Raw genomic sequence first — 10,352 nt, 5'->3', positions numbered from 1 at the left:
CTTCTTTTGCTGCTCTCTTTCTACTTGTTCCAGTTGTAGGATTAATGTTTTGATTATGGCCCTTTCTTCTTTTTGAATGTGTGCATTTATTGGTATAAACTGACTTCTGAGCACTGCTTTTGCTGTGTCCCAAAGGTCTAGTAGTATGTGTTTTCATTCTCATTTGAGTCTATGAATTTCTTTATTCCATCCTTAATTTCTTCTATAACCTAGTAGTTTTTAAGCAAGGTGTTGTTCAGTTTCCATGTGTTTGATTTTTTTTTTTGCATGCTTTTTCTGTTGTTGATTTCTACTTTTATGGCTTTAAGTTCAGAAAAGATGCTTTGTAATATTTCTATGTTTTGGATTTTGTTAAGGCTTGCCTTATGGCCTAGTATGTGGTCTATTCTGGAGAATGTGCCATGTGCGTTGGAAAAGAAAGTATACTTGGATGCTGTTGGGTGGAGTGTTTGGTATATGTCTATGAGATCAAGTTGGTTGATTGTAGCATTTAGCTCTTATGTGTCTTTGTTGTTCTGTCTTTCAATGAAAGTGATATGTTGAAGTCTCCTACTGCTATTGTGGAGCTGTCTATCTCTCTTTTCAGTGCTGTTAGAGTTTGTTTTATGTATTTTGGAGCCCTGTCATTGAGTGCGTAAATATTTATTATACTTATGTCCTCCTGGTGTATGGACCCTTTAATCATTATATAGTGTCCTTCCTCATCCTTTGTGGTGGATTTCACTTTAAAGTCTGTTCTGTCAGAGATTAATATTGCCACTCCTGCTCTTTTCTGAGTGTTGTTTGCTTGATATATTTTTTCCATCCTTTGAGTTTTAGTTTGTTTGTGTCTTTAAGGTTTGTCTCTTGTAGGTGGCATATAGACGGATTGTGTTTTTTTATCCAGTCTGCCACTCTCTGTCTCTTTATTGGTGCATTTAGTCCATTTACATTCAGCATGATTATTGATAGGTATGAGTTTAGTGCTGTCATTTGTATGTCGTATTTTGTGTGTTGTTCACAGTTTCTTTGTTCCCCTTAATTTTCTGTGCGGTGTTGTCTGTGTATTTTCTTTTCATCTTTTTCATTGTTGTTGATTTTGTATTTGCTGAGTCTTTATATTTTTCTAGTTTTTTATTTTGACTTGTAGGATTGTTACTTTCCTTTGTGGTTACCTTAATATTTACCTCTATTTTTCTAAGTTTATACCAGTCTTTTATTTCTTTATATTGCCTTGACTTCCTCTCCATATACAAAATCTATGTCTACATTTTTTAAGTCCCTCTTTTTTGTTTTCATGTTGTCATCTTTTACATATTGACATTTGTTTCCCTATTTTCAATGTTTTAGCTTTGATTTACTTTTGTGACTTACCTATCTGGGTTGATATCTGGTTTGCTTTGTCCTGTGTTCTTGTCTTGGGCTGTTATCTGAAGTTACTGATTTTCTAACTGGAGGACTCCCTTCAGTATTTCTTGTAATTTTTGTTTGGTTTTTGCAAATTCCCTAAACTTCTGTTTATCTGGAAATGCTGTAATTTCACCATCATATTTGAGAGACTGTTTTGTTGGATATATAATTCTTGGTTGGAAGTTTTTTTCTTTCAAAGCTTTATATATGTCATCCCATTGCCTTCTTGCTTGCATGGTTTCTGCTGAGTAGTCTGAGTTTATTCTTGTTGACTCTCTTTTGTAGATGACTTTTCATTTATCTCTAGCTGCTCTTAAAATTCTCTATCTTTGGTTTTGGCAAGTTTGAGTATAATACGTCTTGGTGACTTTCTTTTGGAATCCACCTTATGTGGGGTTTGATGAGCATATTGGATAGATATCTTGTCATCTTTCACGATATCAGGGAAGTTTTCTGCCAACAAATCTTCAACAATTCTCTCTGTATTTTCTGTTATCCCCCACTGTTCTGGTACTCCAATTACTCATAGGTTATTCCTCTTGATAGAGTCCCACATAATTCTTAGGGTTTCTTCAATTTTTTAAATCCCTTTATCTGATTTTTCCTCAAATAAGTTGGTGTCAAGTGCTTTATCTTCAATCTCACTAATTCTGACTTCTCTTGCCTCAATTCTGCTCCTATGACTTTTCTACTGAATTTTCTAATTCTGAAATTTTATTGTTAATCTTCTGGATTTCTGATTGTTGTCTCTCTGTGGATTCTTCCAGCCTATTAAATTTATCATTATACTCTTCTTTAATCTCTTTTATTTCCTCTATTGCATGTTCTGTGTTTTGCTTAATTTCCTTCCTAATATCTTGAAGACTTCTGTATATTAATCTTTTGTATTCTACCTCTGGTAATTTCTAGCAATTTACCTTCTCTGGAAAATTTCTAGATTCTTTATTTTGGGAGCTGGCTTAAGCCAGCATGGATTGCTTATTTATGTGATTTGTTATTGACTGTTGTCTCCGTGCCATCAATAAGTTATTAGATTTATTTATTTTATGTTTGCTTACTGTGTCCTAGCTTCTTGTTTTGTTTTGATATGCCCAGATAGGCTACTCATATGAGGTATCTTGATTATTGGCACTTTTGAAGCTATAATTTCCCCTCACGAGGTGGGTAGATCAGTTACTAGGTATGTGAGCTCAGGAGTCCACCCAGTCCTCCTGTATGGATTTAGCTCTGGTGCCCAGGTAGATAGCTACCAAGTCTGTGGTGTAGGGTCTCACTTATAGTCCTAGACAGGCATGGGTGATTGATGTAGGCACAGGAACCTGGCTGTAGTAGTGGGACACACTCTGATCAAGGCAGGGGGCTGACGGCCGCCCCTGAATATCCAGGAAGAAGGCATGTCCCTTTTCCATGGAGTGTGTAGGTGGGTGGGTTTTGCAGCTGGGCTACGAACACCTGATGCTGTTGGGTTGTAAGGACTGGGGGGCACCTCTTATTCATGGGCCCCTATCACAGGTGGCTAGGTGGTGTGGGTGGAGCCACCAGTTCTCAGTCCCCTGATGTGGGTAGGTGAAGACCCTGCTATATGGGCAGAGCAGTGTGAAATTTCAAAGAACCTGCCACTTCACAGCTGAAACAGTTGAAGTTAGAGCTCCTGTATATACCCTGTTATACTGTAGAAAGGAGGGTCTACACTGTTGAGATGGGCCCACACAAGACTATGCAGGGGGAAAGGAACTCAAAGTCCATGGATCCCTTATGCCTGTGCCTAGGCAAAGGAGCTGTGCCTACCCTGGGTTCCTGGCTTAGGGGAGCTAGCAGTTTATTTTTTCCCATTTGTTAATTTGTTCACTCTCCAAGTCCCAGAGAATGGCTCTAGGTGTGTTACAGATCCTACTTTCGGCCCAGGTGACTTGGCAATGGCTGAAGCTGGTCCTGGACCCAGTGTAGAACAGGGAGTCAGGAGGTAAATGGGAGAGAGGTTTTTCCCTAAGGGGGGTGTTTTTGATCTGCGTAGTAGGCCGTACGCAAGTACTTATCTTTCATCTATCCAGTGCTGCTTCTCACTAATTCTGGGTTGCCGTGTAGAGTCTCTGGTGCTGGGTCTCTCCTGGTGCAGAAAATGTGCCTCCTGAGCACCGCTGCTTGCCTGCCTCCCCGCTCAACCCCAGGATGATCAGGCCTGAAGGGCTCAGGCTCTTGCCGGGTCAGGTTTGCCAACTTCTCGCTGCTTCTGAACCGTCTCTCCCTCCCCCTGCCACTTAGTCTGGTTCCTCAACTCTGCCTTTGATGTTCAGGGCTCCTAGATTGCCATATGTAATTGATCCACTTGTTTTTTTCGGGTCTTCGTTGTAAGAGGGTCCACCAGAAGCATCTGACTACTCTGCCATCTTGGCCCTGCCTCCCATTTGTTTTTAGTTACTTTGAAGACACAAGGTCTTTGGTCTCCTAAGGATATATTATTTCTATTCTCTAAGTACTACCACTGGTACTAAACTTAGTGAAATTCTTAAATGACCATGCAGAAGAAATGGCTTATCCCAAATCATCTTAAGGCAGCCACACAAGTCAATTAAGTTAAGCATTTTTTATAGCTGGATTCTTAACAGAGAAGTCAATGTATTGGGGTAAAATGCACAAAGAGAAAAGCAGTTGTCTTAGTTATCTAGTGCTGCTATAACAGAAATACCACGAGTGGATGGTTTTAACAAAGAGAAATTTATTCTCTCACAGTCTAGTAGGCTAAAGTCCAAATTCAGTGCAGCAGCTCCAGGGGAAGATTTCTTCTCTCTATTGGCTCTGGAGGAAGGTCCTTGTCATCAATCTTCCCCTGATCAAGGAGCTTCTCAGCACAGGAAACCCAGATCCAAAGGACCCACTCTTCTCTTGGCACTGCTTTTGTGGTCATATAAAGTCCCCAACTCTCTGCTGGTTTCTCTCTCCTTTTATCACTTATAAGATAAAAGGTGACACAGGCCATACCCCAGGTATACTCCCTTTACATTGGATCAGGGATTTGACCTGAGTAAGGGTGTTACAGCCCACCCTAATCCTCTTTAATGTAATCTAATCTTACCTCATTAACCACAGGCAGAGATTAGGATTTACAACACATAGGGAAAATTACATCAATCACAAAATAGAGGACAACTACACAATACTGGGAATCATGCCCTAACCAAGTTGACACATATTTTGTGGTGACATAATTCAATCTATGACAGCAGTACTCCAATCCATTATCCCCCCTTGCCCCTTCCATCCCAGGGTGATGCCCCTATGATTTGAGGATCTTTTCTCAGGATGGCTTTGACCAATGATGAATGCAATGATAATGACCTATCCATGATTTTGGCTTACTGCCACCAGTGCCTCATCCCAGAAGCTTATCCAAAATATTATTTTACCTTTGCTAAACTATCATGCAAAAAGCAATAGACACACACCCTAAACGGATACTTTTCTATGCATTTGTCTTCAACAGCTGACTTTTAATTTCAATAGATTATTTCCACCAGGATTTTCATTGCTTCCTCATCAAATTGTGACATTAGTGTCTGATGTTTACATCAATTACCTCAAGTGGCTCTATCTCGTTCTTTTCTAAAAAATTTTTATTTTGGTTATACATACACATATGCATATATATATATATATATCTCACAAAACATTTGTCAAATATTTTTTACATGTACAATTCAATGACATTAATTACATTCATCATATTGTGCAACCATCACCATTATCCATTTCCAAATTTTTCCATTACCCTTAACAGATGCTTACTGCCCTGTATCAGTCTTCATAAAGCAAAGTTTAATATAACTCCAAGGAAGCATATTTTTCACTTCACAATAGCTAACTAAAACAAGATTAATTTTGTTTCTGTAGAACAATACTTTCAACAATTAGCCATCTTAAAATTTTCTCTCATTACCTCATCCCTTAAGGAAAAAAAAAACACAATAAAAGTTTAAAAGGCACCCCCTATGCAGAAAGGAAAACCAAATAGTAATAAATTTAGGAATGATAATTGATAACCACAGATTCGTGAGAAATCAGTGTATTTTTTCAGTATTAACTGGCTGCTTAATCTAGTAGCTTGAAATGAGGACACCTTTGAATGCCAATACAGGGCTGCACTTTCTAGAAGATCAAATGTGCTTTCTTTCTGGCTCAGTGGTTCTCAGTGCGAGTCCTATTCACATTTGGTGGGAAGAGACTTCATTGGAATGTCTAGTCACTACACAATGTTTAACCTACTGTATGCAGTTAGCTCTCTCTGGGCATTCTGACAAAAAGAAACCACTCCTTTTCACACATCTCCTGATGACCCCTAAGAGACTCCTGTTAAGAAGCATTGCTCTAGTAGGGTTATAGTGACCTAATTTAGAAGAGAGTTAACTCTGAAAAACCCACCCCAACTCCATTGACATGGAGTCAATTCTGACTCATAGCAACCTGATAGGACAAAGTAGAATTGCCCCATAGGGTTTCCAAGGCTGTAAATTTTATGGAAGCAGATTGCCACATCTTTCTCCCACAGACCACCTGGTGGGTTCAAACCACCAACTTCGGTTAGCAACCGAGCTCTTTAACCACTGCACCGCCAGGGCTCCTTACTCTGAAAAAGAGTGGAGAATATCTGATGAATCGGAACACATTGTTGCCAACTGTTTTGACTGAGAATTTACTATGTTTCCGGCTGCTAGCCATATATCGTGTTGTCCTGATGAAAAACAGTTTCCCTTTCTACACTTCATGCTGATGTAAGGAAAATTGCCTGGAGTTCTTTAGATGTCTTCAATGCCTAAAAAATCTGTTAGAAAAAATTGATTTCACTTTTTTTTTATATTACATATGAGATGGAAATTGGCTTATTCTTTAATGCACTTAATAATTTTAGTGTAAAAATCATGAATAAGTTTAACTTATTTAATTATTTAAGATGAAAATTTTAATAAAGCTAAGTAAAAGGATTACATATTATCTAAAAAAAAAAAAACAAACAAAAATAAGTGTTGTAGGAGACATAAACATTAAGTCCAGCCCAAAAGTAAGTATCTGGGTGACCTGAACCTAATCACCACCTCTCTCAACCTCATTTTCTCACTGTAAGATGAGGGATTTCCATGTTATCAGTTAGGTCTAAAATTCAGTCTTTTTGTAATACCCAGGTAATTTGTATAAAAACAAACAAATAGCAATAACATCAAAATCAGAAATAAATATCTTGAGAATTATATGATAGTATAGTCAAGAATGAGATTTTGATTCAGGAAAAATTACCAGCTGAATCTTGCTTTTATAACGGATTGGCTATATTATGGAAAGCTAATCTGCATAATGTTAACTCCTAGCGAAATTCTGGGCAAGGTGGCAATGACATCACTTTTATTTTGGAGTCAAATTTCTTTAGAAAGTTACAATACAGCCCTATGGATTACTTTGGGATTTATTGAGTTCTTATATGTGTTGAATTGTGAGATACAGTACAGAAAATTGCATGAGGTCTAGACATTATTTAATACCAGAGGCTGCCAAGTCACACTAGGAGCCCCGTTAGCTGCTTTTCAGTTGTGTTTGGAGGGTGACTTAATTCAATATGGAAGACAAGCAAGGTATTATATGAACTCTTCTCTTCTTTGTTCTCTTAGTAGAATGGATTAATAGTTCTTATCCCAAGAAAGTCTGAGAAAATTCAGCACCTGCCAATCATGTGGTTATGCTCATTTTCTTAGTTTGAATTCTTTCTGATCTGGTTAATGAGTGCTCAGAATAAAGAATCTCATTACTGGATTTTTTGCTGTTGGACCTAAGGCATGTAAAGCTCCAAGGAAGTAATGCTTTAACTAGCTTTTTACTTCAGTCATTCATTCCCCATAGCTATTGAAGTCCAACTTTATACCAACCACTGTGTTAGAGAAGTAAAAAAAAAGAGGACTATGCTTATGGGTTTTATGGTATACAGGGAGAAACAGACATTCAAACAAATGATTGAAATTCAGTATAATTGTTATGATAGAGGCAGATGCAATATACAATAGTAGAATGGAAAACTAATACTAGGGCCTGTCTGGATGATCAGGATATATTTCACAGGAAAGATAGTTTAGACTCTAGAGAAAATCAGGGGATAAACCGGAGTTTGACTCTATAGACTGGGAGCTAGCAGGTGGGGAGAGGTAGAGCAATGATGAAGGCATGGAGGGTAGAAGGGCCTCGTATATGGGAGCCATTGCTAGTGTTTGGAGGGCTTAGAGATTTGAATGTAGGGGTTACATTAGGGGAAGTCGAGATACAGCAGGCCACAGAATTCAGATCATGAATAGTTTTGCATTTTTGTACCGAAGAGCTGAGATTCCAATCATGTTGTTTCTAGCTGCCTTCAAGTTGGCCTCTGACTCATGGAGGCCCCATGCACAACAAAATAAAATACTGTCTGGTCTGTTGCAGATTGGACCATTGTAATCTGTAGGGTTTTCATTGGCTGAATTTTGTGGTTCAAAACCACCCAGTGGCTCCACAGGAGAGATAACTGGCAATCTGCTTCCATTAAGTTTACAGCTGAGAAAACCCTTTGGGGCAGTTCTATTCTGTCACATGGGGTTGTTAGGAATCAAAAATTGACTTAACAGCACCCAGCAACAACAACAAGAGGTCATCGGTTTGGTCCTTTATAGTGTGCCCTCCACACTGTTTGGGATGACAACTTGGAGCATCTTCTCTTTGTATTCTTTTCACCTTGCTCGAATTTGACTACCATTCAGAGTCCTTGCTTTGTCATATATATTGAGTTTCAAGGTTGTAGAGTTAATTTAATCAAAAATGGGAGAGAAAGAGGCGGAGATGTTAATAAGCTGCCATCTTAAAACTGGAAGATACTTATTTTATTTTGCAAAACAATTTACCACCACTCCCTTTCTTTTTCTTTCCAAATCATGCTCTAGGTGTTTTCTTAAAGAAAAAAGCCAACTACTTAGATCTCTACTCTTAGCCAGAACAGAATTATCAGGAGCTTGACAATCATGGCTATTTTTTAACCTTCTCCAAATTAAATTCATAGGCATGGCTCCCTCTCCCACGTTAGTCTGTTTTCCCACAATTGGGAAAAAGAGAAAAATTTGTTATCTGATTGTTCAGAAGAAATCCCAGGGATATTCCTCCTCCTCCCTTCTCTCTTCTTATTACAAAGATAGAGCAAGTAGACTCTTCAATCAGTTGACTATGAAGCTCGACTTCCTTTAATTTCACTGTTAATATTCTCGACCAATGATTTGACCACTTTAAGTCCTGAGAGAAATAAAAAGCAGTTATTCTCTAGGAAACTGTTGGTTGGGAACCCTGGGGACAATGAGTAAACTGAGTATTTCCATGGAAGAAGGGTAACTTCACCATGATAACCAAACCCATTGCCACTGAGTTGATTCCAACGCATAGCAACACTATAGGACAGAGTTGAATTGCCCTATATGGTTTCCAAAGAGTGGCTGGTGGATTTGAACTGCGGATCTTTTGGTTAGCAGCCAAGCTCTTAATCAGTGAGCCACCAGGGCTCCTCACCATGATAGAGGGTGATAATAAATGCAGTGAATATATGATGCTTATTTTCTGCCTTCTGAGAATGAGGATAAGGTTTCAGACATATGCTTGCTGATATATAACCCAGATTGGGTGCAACATGTGCTGTCCCACTGGTTTTTGTTGTTGTTGTTGTTAATCAAAGGAGGCCTGGTGGCACAATGCTTAACATTCAGCTGCTAGCCAAAAGATGGGTGGTTCGAATTTGCCCTGTGGCTCTGCAGGAGAAAGACCTGGTGATCTGCACCTGTAAAGATTACAGCCAAAAAAAAAAACTACTATGGGACAGTTCTACTCTGTCACATAGGGTCATTATGAATCAAAATTGACTTGACAGCACTTAAAAACAACAACACAATCAGTCAAATAAAGTAATGTGGGGCACAAAAAAGTTCAAAATTTGACTGAAAATTTCTCTGCCATTATGCAACACTGTCAGGTGATGCATTTCCTTTATATGTATCACATTAAAAAAAAAATTTAACCTATAAAATAAAGGTAAAGTTGTTTTCACACCCATTTCATTCAAGTGAAAGGAGCACTTTGTTAATCATTGGAAAGAGCGTAGCGGAAGCAAGGAGGGGATGAATCATAACTATGACATTCATTTTATTACTTACTTGTTCAGACAAGTGACATCATTAGTATGGAGATCACTGGCATTGCATCATCAGCATCCAAAGTTCTTCTGTTTAGTGCCAATCTCAGACTTCAAGTTAAATGGAGGAAACAGCCATGCCTTAGAGGTTTCCTGTGTCTGACAGACAATGCTGATAAGCATACAATAAAACATAAACAGAATAATAATTTCAAAAGTACCCAAATATCTCAAAGGCACTCAAAAGACTAGGACCTCAAGGGTCAGAATCATGACAGTAGCGTATCTAAATTGGGTCATCACCAGGGGGATTCATTGCTTTTCTTTTGCTTAGAAATGTCGATGTCCAGTGATTCATTCAGGAAGTACTTATTGGACATCTACAGTCTGAGAAGTAGCAATGCTAGAGACAGAGTGACAGAGAGAAGATAAATCAGGCATAGATTCCTCCCTCTAGGAAGTTTCAGTGTAAGGGAGCAAAGACTTCACATAGCATAAAATCAAAGGTAGAAGACAGGGAATGTTATTGGAAAGAGTTACTTCCCAAAACCTGGCCACTCCATGTATTGTGCTGTGCTATTCCACATCATCAACTCAATATGGGATTCAGCCCTTTCTGTGATTTCCACATCAAATATACCACTGCAAACAAACAAAAAAAAATCTCACAGAAGACTTTGCAGATATCTTGAGCGACAGGAGGAAATGGAGGAAGGATGTAAATAAACAGAACTTTAAATTTCATACTACAATTCATCTTATTAAATTTTTTTCTGGCCATCCTGCC

Source organism: Trichechus manatus, unplaced genomic scaffold (assembly GCF_000243295.1).
Source record: "Trichechus manatus latirostris isolate Lorelei unplaced genomic scaffold, TriManLat1.0 scaffold00115, whole genome shotgun sequence".
NCBI classification, from domain to species: Eukaryota; Metazoa; Chordata; class Mammalia; order Sirenia; family Trichechidae; genus Trichechus; species Trichechus manatus.
This window is presented reverse-complemented; position numbering follows the sequence as displayed.